Raw genomic sequence first — 10,295 nt, forward strand, 5'->3', positions numbered from 1 at the left:
TAAATAATAATTGTATAGTGCTTTGCATTTTATATGCATTTACACACACAGTATTTATTAGTCCCTATCATAAGCCTAGAAAGTGGGTGCCGTTAATTCCCTTTCACAGAGGAAGAAACAGGCTGAGAGAGGTTAAGTAATTTGTTCCAAATGTCCTAAATATTGAGGAATTTGAAGTTGCTTTAGGCTTCTGACACTGCCTTATGTTCCTCTCACTTCAACAACTTGAATGTAGTTGAATTTCACTACTGTTTGTTTGGGATGTGAGATTCTCCAATCACACTGTCAGAACCAAAGCAGGTGTTGCATGCTGTAACAAAAACGTTTTCCTTGGCAGAATGAGACATTGCTCTTCTGAGACAACCCTCAAGCAGCCTTTCCTAATTCCGGTTCACTTCATCCCCAAATAAAACACATAAAAGAATATGCTGTATTCTAACCTCTAGAGTGCAGCCCAATGTGAAGATAACAATAACGGTGAAATTAATAATGATGGTGGTTACTCTTTGTTGAATATCTGACAGATAGCAGGTACAATGCAAGTGTTTTTCAAACATTATATTATCCAATCCTCAGAGCAACTTGATCACCCTCATTTTAGAAGTCAGAAAACTGAGGATACAGAAAGGTAAGTTATTTACCTGGGGCTTCCCATCTAGTAAATTTCAGAGTAAGAATTCAAATGTAGATCAGTCTGGCTCCTAAGCCCATGCTATCTAGTCTTCCATGTACACTTTTGCTTGCTTTTGAATAGGAGTAAGCTCAAGAAAGAATATGAATACCTACATTATATTTAACCATTTGTTCATAAATACTAACTCATAAACATATGAGGTTGAACCATATGAAATTGCTAATATTTGGACATTGTGGACCAAGAAAAAATGGTCATTTCATGTGGCTTAACACAAAAGTTCTTAAAATGTGGCCTCTGGACCAGCATCATCAGTACTACCAGGGAAGTTGTTAGATATACAGATTCTCAGATCCCATCCCAGATTTCATAAAAAAGAAACTAGGGATGGGCTCAGCAATCTGTGGCCGAACAGGACCTTTAGGTGAATCTCATATGCACCAAAGCTGGAGAACTCCTAGTTATCCTGATATATTTGTTAAACAGCAACTCTGTGTCAGGTTCTGTGTTAGCCACTGGGTTTTCAGGAAGAGCAGAAATGGACATGCTTCTTACCCTCAGAGAGCTTACTCTTTGCTGGCAAAGTTCCACTATATGCAAATATGAAGGTTTTTTTAGAGGTATTTATATTGTATTAGAGTTTCTAGGTCTCTACCAAAAGAATGAAATGTTTAGAGGCACAATTAGAGGGGAAAAAGGGTTAACATTTCATAACAGAGATGGATACCAACCAAGGGAGACACACTGATCCAGGGACTGGCGTGCAGGCAAAGACATGGGGCCAGTGCTCCGGACTCAGTGCTCGGGACACAGCGCTGTCAAACCCTACATCTTGGATTCCTTTTCTTCCCCTTCTGTCATCTTTTTTTTTTATTTTTTTATTTTATTTTATTTTATTATTATACTTCAGGTTTTAGGGTACATGTGCACAATGTGCAGGTTTGTTACATATGTATCCATGTGCAATGTTGTTTTGCTGCACCCATTAACTCGTCATTTAGCATTAGGTATATCTCCCAAGGCTGTCCCTCCTCCCTCCCCCCACCCCACAACAGTCCCCAGAGTGTGATGTTCCCCTTCCTGTGTCCATGAGTTCTCATTGTTCAATTCCCACCTATGAGTGAGAACATGCGGTGTTTGGCTTTTTGTCCATGCGATAGTTTACTGAGAATGATATTTTCCAGTTTCATCCATGTCCCTACAAAGGACATGAACTCATCATTTTTTATGGCTGCATAGTATTCCATGGTGTATATGTGCCACATTTTCGTAATCCAGTCTATCGTTGTTGGACATTTGGGTTGGTTCCAACTCTTTGCTATTGTGAATAGTGCCGCAATAAACATATGTGTGCATGTGTCTTTATAGCAGCATGATTTATAGTCCTTTGGGTATATACCCAGTAATGGGATGGCTGGGTCAAATGGTATTTTTAGTTCTAGATCCCTGAGGAATCGCCACACTGACTTCCACAATGGTTGAACTAGTTTACAGTCCCACCAACAGTGTAAAAGTGTTCCTATTTCTCCACATCCTCTCCAGCACCTGTTGTTTCCTGACTTTTTAATGATGGCCATTCTAACTGGTGTGAGATGGTATCTCACTGTGGTTTTGATTTGCATTTCTCTGATGGCCAGTGATGATGAGCATTTTTTCATGTGTTTTTTGGCTGCATAAATGTCTTCTGTTAAGAAGTGTCTGTTCATGTCCTTTGCCCACTTTTTGATGGGGTTGTTTGTTTTTTTCTTGTATATTTGTTTGAGTTCATTGTAGATTCTGGATATTAGCCCTTTGTCAGATGAGTAGGTTGCAAAAATTTTCTCCCATTCTGTAGGTTGCCTGTTCACTCTGATGGTAGTTTCTTTTGCTGTGCAGAAGCTCTTTAGTTTAATTAGATCCCATTTGTCAATTTTGGCTTTTGTTGCCATTGCTTTTGGTGTTTTAGACATGAAGTCCTTGCCCATGCCTATGTCCTGAATGGTATTGCCTAGGTTTTCTTGTAGGATTTTAATGGTTTTAGGTCTAACATTTAAGTCTTTAATCCATCTTGAATTAATTTTTGTATAAGGTGTAAGGAAGGGATCCAGTTTCAGCTTTCTACATATGGCTAGCCAGTTTTCCCAGCACCATTTATTAAATAGGGAATCCTTTCCCCATTTCTTGTTTTTGTCAGGTTTGTCAAAGATCAGATAGTTGTAGATATGCGGCATTATTTCTGAGGGCTCTGTTCTGTTCCATTGATCTATGTCTCTGTTGTGGTACCAGTACCATACTGTTTTGGTTACTGTAGCCTCGTAGTATAGTTTGAAGTCAGGTAGTGTGATGCCTCCAGCTTTGTTCTTTTGGCTTAGGATTGACTTGGCGATGCGGGCTCTTTTTTGGTTCCATATGATCTTTAAAGTAGTTTTTTCCAGTTCTGTGAGGAAAGTCATTGGTAGCTTGATGAGGATGGCATTGAATTTATAAATTACCTTGGGCAGTATGGCCATTTTCACAATATTGATTCTTCCAACCCATGAGCATGGAATGTTCTTCCATTTGTTTGTATCCTCTTTTATTTCATTGAGCAGTGGTTTGTAGTTCTCCTTGAAGAAGTCCTTCACATCCCTTGTAAGTTGGATTCCTAGGTATTTTATTCCCTTTGAAGCAATTGTGAATGGGAGTTCACTCATGATTTGGCTCTCTGTTTGTCTGTGATTGGTGTACAAGAATGCTTGTGATTTTTGTATGTTGATTTTGTATCCTGAGACTTTGCTGAAGTTGCTAATCAGCTTAAGGAGATTTTGGGCTGAGACAATGGGGTTTTCTAGATATACAATCATGTCATCTGCAAACAGGGACAATTTGACTTCCTCTTTTCCTAATTGAATACCCTTTATTTCCTTTTCCTGCCTGATTGCCCTGGCCAGAACTTCCAGCACTATGTTGAATAGGAGTGGTGAGAGAGGGCATCCCTGTCTTGTGCCAGTTTTCAAAGGGAATGCTTCCAGTTTTTGCCCATTCAGTATGATATTGGCTGTGGGCTTGTCATAGATAGCTCTTATTATTTTGAGATATGTCCCATCAATACCTAATTTATTGAGAGTTTTTAGCATGAAGTGTTGTTGAATTTTGTCAAAGGCCTTTTCTGCATCTATTGAGATAATCATGTGGTTTTTGTCTTTGGTTCTGTTTATATGCTGGATTACATCTATTGATTTGCATATGTTGAACCAGCCTTGCATCCCAGGGATGAAGCCCACTTGATCATGGTGGATAAGCTTTTTGATGTGCTGCTGGATTCGGTTTGCCAGTATTTTATTGAGGATTTTTGCATCAATGTTCATCAAGGATATTGGTCTGAAATTCACTTTTTTGGTTATGTCTCTGCCAGGCTTTGGTATCAGGACGATGCTGGCCTCATAAAATGTGTTAGGGAGGATTCTCTCTTTTTCTATCGATTGGAATAGTTTCAGAAGAAATGGTACCAGTTCCTCCTTGTACTTCTGGTAGAATTCGGCTGTGAATCCATCAGGTCCTGGACTCTTTTTGGTTGGTAAGCTATTGATTATTGCCACAATTCAGAGCTTGTTATTGGTCTATTCAGAGATTCAACTTCTTCCTGGTTTAGTCTTGGGTTTTTGGTGTGGATGTCCTTTCTGTTTGTTAGTTTTCCTTCTACCAGACAGGACCCTCAGCTGCAGGTCTGTTGGAGTTTGCTAGAGGTCCACTCCAGACCCTGTTTGGCTGGGTGTCAGCAGCGGTGGCTGCAGAACAGCGGATTTTCGTGAGACCACAAATTCAGCTGTCTGATAGTTCCTCTGGAAGTTTTGTCTCAGCTGAGTACCTGGCCGAGTGAGGTGTCAGTCTGTCCCTATGGGGGGTGCCTCCCAGTTAGGCTGCTCAGGGGTCGGGGGCCCACTTTAGGAGGCAGACTGTCCGTTCTCAGATCTCCAGCTGCGTGCTGGGAGAACCACTACTCTCTTCAAAGCTGTCAGTCAGACAGGGACATTTAAGTCTGCAGAGGTTCCTGCTGAATTTTTATTTGTCTGTGCCCTGCCCCCAGAGGTGGAGCCTACAGAGGCAGGCAGGCCTCCTTGAGCTGTGGTGGGCTCCACCCAGTTCGAGCTTCCTGGCTGCTTTGTTTACCTAAGCAAGCCTGGGCAATGGCGGGCACCCCTCCCCCAGCCTCGCTGCCGCCTTGCAGTTTGATCTCAGACTGCTGTGCTAGCAATCAGCGAGACTCCATGGGCATTGGACCCTCCGAGCCAGGTGTGGGACACAATCTCCTGGTGTGCCGTTTTCCAGGCCCATTGGAAAAGCGCAGTATTAGGATGGGACTGACCCGATTTTCCAGGTGCCGTCTGTTACCCCTTTCTTTTACTAGGAAAGGGAACTCCCTGACCCCTTGCACTTCCTGAGTGAGGCAATGCCTTGCCCTGCTTCGGCTCATGCAGGGTGTGCTGCACCAACTGTCCTGCACCCACTGTTTGGCACTCCCTAGTGAGATGAACCCGGTATCTCAAACAGAAGTGCAGAAATCACCCCTCTTCTGTGTCGCTCAGGCTGGGAGCTGTAGACCGGCACTGTTCCTATTTGGCCATCTTCGCTCCACCCCTCCCCCTTCTGTCATCTTATCTCCAAGGATGGCTCTGTTCACTTTGAGGCCATGTTTGGATGGGAAGAGTACACTAAGTCCACTTCTCAGCATGGGACAACTCGGGATGTCTAAGGTAGGGCTTGGTCCGCCTCCACCAGCTGGCCAAGTAGACACTGATCTGCTGTTACCTTCTGCTCTGAGGAGCTCCATTTTGTGGGCAGATGGCAAGGTCTCAGGAAAGGCTTTATTCCAGAACTTTGCCTTTCTCTCTTCTGTAAGCTATGCAGCATGACATGGAGGATGGCACTGCCTTTAGCACCCTAGAGGTTGGCTTAGGGTTTACTCGCATGGAAGAAAGAAGAGGAAGCAGGGGTCAGTGGGAGGTCAGTGGGAATGAAGGCAATGTGGGACCTTCCAGTTGTCTGCGTCTCCGCAAGCCTGAGAAATGGTGCTCCTTAATATATGTTCATTAATCCTTTGTCATTCCAAAGGGAGAAAGGGAGACATTCCTAATAATCTTCCATTTACTAAGACAGTTTTTAGTCCTGAAAGGTTAAAGAACATTACTTTATTGAGTAATGTCTTAAAGTCAGATCATCTTGGGTTCATATTTTCTTAATTTTTTAAAAGGAAAGCTTTTTTTTTTTTTTCCAAAATAACATCTAAGTACAAATAAGGCAGGTTGAATAAATCCCTGCTTTTTTGGAAGCATCACAAGGTTATTTGTTCCACCAAGTTTCCAAAGAAAAGGGAATAAACATCTGTTGTATGATCTCTTAGAAAAACAACAACAATAGGATTTTTAAGCAATCTCAAGTACATGAGCATCAAATATCACTTGAATTTCATCCCTTCCATTGGTAACATGTTAGAAAATAATTTGATGGAAAATTTCATGGTGAGATTAGAATTTGAAGGTATTTAGGGAGAAGAAGAATGCTTTGTGACAATTTACCTTTTAAGTTACCAATGACACTTTTGTATGACATTAAAAATGTTGCTCCTATTATTAATACTTAATTTGAATTAAATTCCCAACTCTTATTCTGGCCTTGTTATAGGAGAAATAATTCACATACACAAATAACAGCAGTTGTGTACTTAAAGGTAAGCCAAATGCATATCATGCATCAGAAATGGAAGTACCACCTCTGAGAATTCAGGAGTGTTCACATAATCAGCACAGGTTTTTACCCAATTGATTAAATTACATTTCCTCTGCTTTAACTGAGGGGGAGAAATTCTAAAGGTTATGAAATCAATGCAAGCTGCTCTTGGATTGTATTATTTACTTGAATTTAGGATCCAGATTCTTCTCATCACCTGAAAGACAAATCATATTTTTCTCCTGGAGTCTTTCAGAAATTCCCAGAGTAGGCTCAAGTATTACATGAATAATTCATTTTACTCACTGCACATTACAGCACTTAACAAAGGCTGTGGCCAGAGTCTCCTCCTTGGGGAAGCTAATTTGGAGCATCATTATGGTTCTGATTCCCAATGTTTAGCAGCTTTGTGACCTACCTGATGAAGTCCTTTTTGTTCAGATCTGTTAGAGAAACTTCAAGTTTAAATTTTCATTGAGAATATTATTAGAAGGAAATACTCCCAGGCTTTCACATTTACTCCACCCATGCCTTTGAGTAAAAAGATTAAAAAGAAAAAAAGAAGAAGAAACAAAGAGACACTTTTGAATATAAATTCAATCTACTGCCCCCAAATATTTTCTTGACATTGAAAAATCAAATGACATGATTTAAATATCATGCATTTATTTCCCATATATATTGGAACTCAACCAGAAAAAACTCAACCAGAAAAAATAATTGGAACTCAACCAGAAAAAATAATTATGTGAATATAGATGTGGACATCACTTAGAACTCTGTATGGAGTTCTGTATATTTTCCTTGGTTTACAGTGCATTTTTTTCTTATGGCTCTTATGGGAATTCATCTGAACTTTCATGTTGCCATAACACTTCAGTGTTCTCTGTTATAATTCATTACCACATGGGATGCAGATTGGCTGTGCACTTTAGCACATGCCGAAATATAAAAGTCTGAAGGCACTGCTGACTATTTAGCTGACTCTACCAATGACCAATATAGAGATTCCGGTCTTTGTATGTTACTCTATTTCTCTATCCGTCCACTCCCATTCAGACAAACCCTTGGATAAATTGAACACTCTTAGATACCAAAGGTTAGAAATAGTGAATTCTTCAGTGACTCTAATGAGCTCACAGCTGAGTATATTTTCCAGACTAACTTAGTTTTGAATATCAAGAGAGACCCCCATTTTTTTCATGTGAGTAGGGAAGATAAACTTGTTCTTAGGTATACTTTAAAAAGCTCTATTTTTAAAATTTGGATAGACTTCCCTAGTGTTTTCCATAGCAACAGCACCATTTTACAGTCCTGACAACAGTATACAAGGGTTCCAATTTTCCACATTCTCGACAGCACTTGTTTTCTTATGTATTTGTTTTTGAAAGTAGACTAACAGATATGAAGTGATATCATTCATTGTAGTCTTGATTTGCAATTTCCTGATGAGTTGTTTTGTTGAGCATCTTTTCATTTACCAGTTGGCCATTTGTATATCTTCTTTGGTGAAATGTCTATTCATGTCTTTGCCCACTTTAAAATCAGGTTATTTGTTTTTGATATTTTTGCTACTGGGTTGTAGGAACTTCTTATACAGTTTTGATATTAATCCCTTATAGAACTACCTTATAATCAGTCAATCCAACTTCCAAGCATTTATTCAAAACTTTTGATACTAATCCCATATTGAACTACCTTATGATCAGTCAACCCAACTTCTGAGCATTTATTCAGAAGCACTGAAATCAGAATCATGAAGAGATAGCTGCACTCTCATGTTCATTGCAGCATTATTCACAATAGCCAAGATATGGAAACAACCTAAATGTTCATGGATAGATGAATAAAGAAATTATATGGAATGTAAGGTAGCTGTGGGAGTGGTAAATGTCTACAGCCAGAGTAAAGATTATAATGATTACTCATGAGGATTTGATTTCTCCTATGGAAAATATATGTATTTGGAGGTTGTTACTATTTTCTGTAAAGAAGCAGGAGATTCAACTTGCAATAAAATTCATAACAAGTGCTATGAATCTTGCTCTATCCAAATTTTTTTTCTTCAGAATTATTATTTTTATTTTTATTTTTTATTATACTTTAAGTTTTGGGGTACATGTGCCCAACATGCAGGTTTGTTACGTATGTATACATGTGCCATGTTGGTGTGCTGCACCCATTAACTCGTCATTCAGCATTACGTATATCTCCTAATGCTCTCCCTCCCCGCTCCCCCCACCCCACAACAGGCCCTGGTGTGTGATGTTCCCCTTCCTGTGTCCGTGTGTTCTCATTATTGAGTTCCCACCTATGAGTGAGAACACGCGGTGTTTGGTTTTTTGTCCTTGCGATAGTTTGCTGAGAATGATGGTTTCCAACTTCATCCATGTCCCTACAAAGGACATGAACTAATCATTTTTTATGGCTGCATAGTATTCCATGGTGTATATGTGCCACATTTTCTTAATCCAGTCTATCATTGTTGGACATTTGGGTTGGTTCCAAGTCTTTGCTATTGTGAATAGTGCCACAATAAACATATGTGTGCATGTGTCTTTATAGCAGCATGTTTTATAATCCTCTGGGTATATACCCAGTAATGGGATGGCTGGGTCAAATGGTATTTCTAGTTCTAGATCCCTGACAAATCACCACACTGACTTCCACAATGGTTGAACTAGTTTATCCAAATTTTTATAGGTAAGCATAAATCTAGTACAGACATTAGATTTAATAAATACTGTAGAACAATTAGTCATACTAATGTTGACTAGCACTCTATTGTACCAGTGTAATTATATTTTAACAAGTATATTTTATTATATAATTTCTATAATTATATTGCATAAAACATGGAAAATTGAGAGAGTAAGACATCACTCACAAGAGCAACTTCACTCAACTGCTGATAGTATTTCAGCGTATGCCATTTCATTTTTTTCCAAAATGCATCTTTTTTCCCAAATTTTTACCATAACTGTATACAATGTTATCCTACATTTTTCACTTTGTATTAAAGTTTTAAAGACAGCAAAGCATATTTATTTTTGAACAATTGAATTTTCTTGCAATCAATCTCATGTATCACATGCCAATTCAAATTTATGACAGACTAATTTTTACTGGCTTTGTTTGCTCTTTTCCTAGACCTTTAAAATCTAAATTTCTCTGAGAATTGTCATCTCTGCTGTCTGCATGCCCAGCATTCCCCTGGCTTCTACTAACACTCCTTTTGCATTATTCCTGAGGAGAGTTCTGTCCTGTCTTCTGAGCATCAGTTTTCCTCTCCAGGATTTGAAGGGCATACTGATTGGCAAGTCTCACTAGCACTGAGGCCATCTATTATTCACAAGTTAGCTTTTCCTCGTGAATTTCCCCTTTGTTGTTGTTGATGGACTTTTCATTCTTTCAGACTTGAAAGCTTGGAGGCATCTTTGATTTCTCTTTTTCTTCTTTACCCACATTTATTGAGAGGTGACCATATTGTGATCATTACATCTTTTCGCTAAGCATTCAAATTCCTAATTCCAGTCTTTATTAATAATCTTCCACTTTGTGTATTGAGACAGAGTACAACACTGTGCTTAAGGTGATGGGCTGTGTGACCTGTGGCAGGATTCTTAATGTCTCTCCTTGTCTCTGTTGTGTAAGATGAGTAATACTATAGTACTTAACCAACATGGTTATGGTGAAGATTACAGACTGTCTTCTAGCTATTTTGAAATATACTATAAATTCTTAACTATAGTCACCCTGCCACGCTATTGAACACTAGAACTTATTTCTTCTATCTAACTGTATTTTTGTACCAATTAACCAACCTCTCTTCATCCCCCCTACTCTGTACACTTCCCAGCCTTTGGTAGCCACCATTCTATTCATTACTCTCAGAATATCACATGTATGCCATAAACATATGCAACTATTATGTATCAATACAAAAATATTAATAGTATCAGGAAAAATAAAAGTA

The 10,295-nt window shown here is 39.1% G+C and overlaps 1 protein-coding gene across 12 annotated transcripts in view; it reads left to right on the forward strand.

The window, feature by feature from the left end:
- Positions 1–10,295, forward strand: part of GRIK2 (glutamate ionotropic receptor kainate type subunit 2) — a 671,651-nt gene that overhangs the window by 25,883 nt on the left and 635,473 nt on the right. The gene's annotated exons all lie outside the window — the stretch shown is intronic.

Source organism: Hylobates moloch, unplaced genomic scaffold, assembly GCF_009828535.3.
Source record: "Hylobates moloch isolate HMO894 unplaced genomic scaffold, HMol_V3 SCAFFOLD_2, whole genome shotgun sequence".
In the NCBI taxonomy this organism is placed as follows: Eukaryota; Metazoa; Chordata; class Mammalia; order Primates; family Hylobatidae; genus Hylobates; species Hylobates moloch.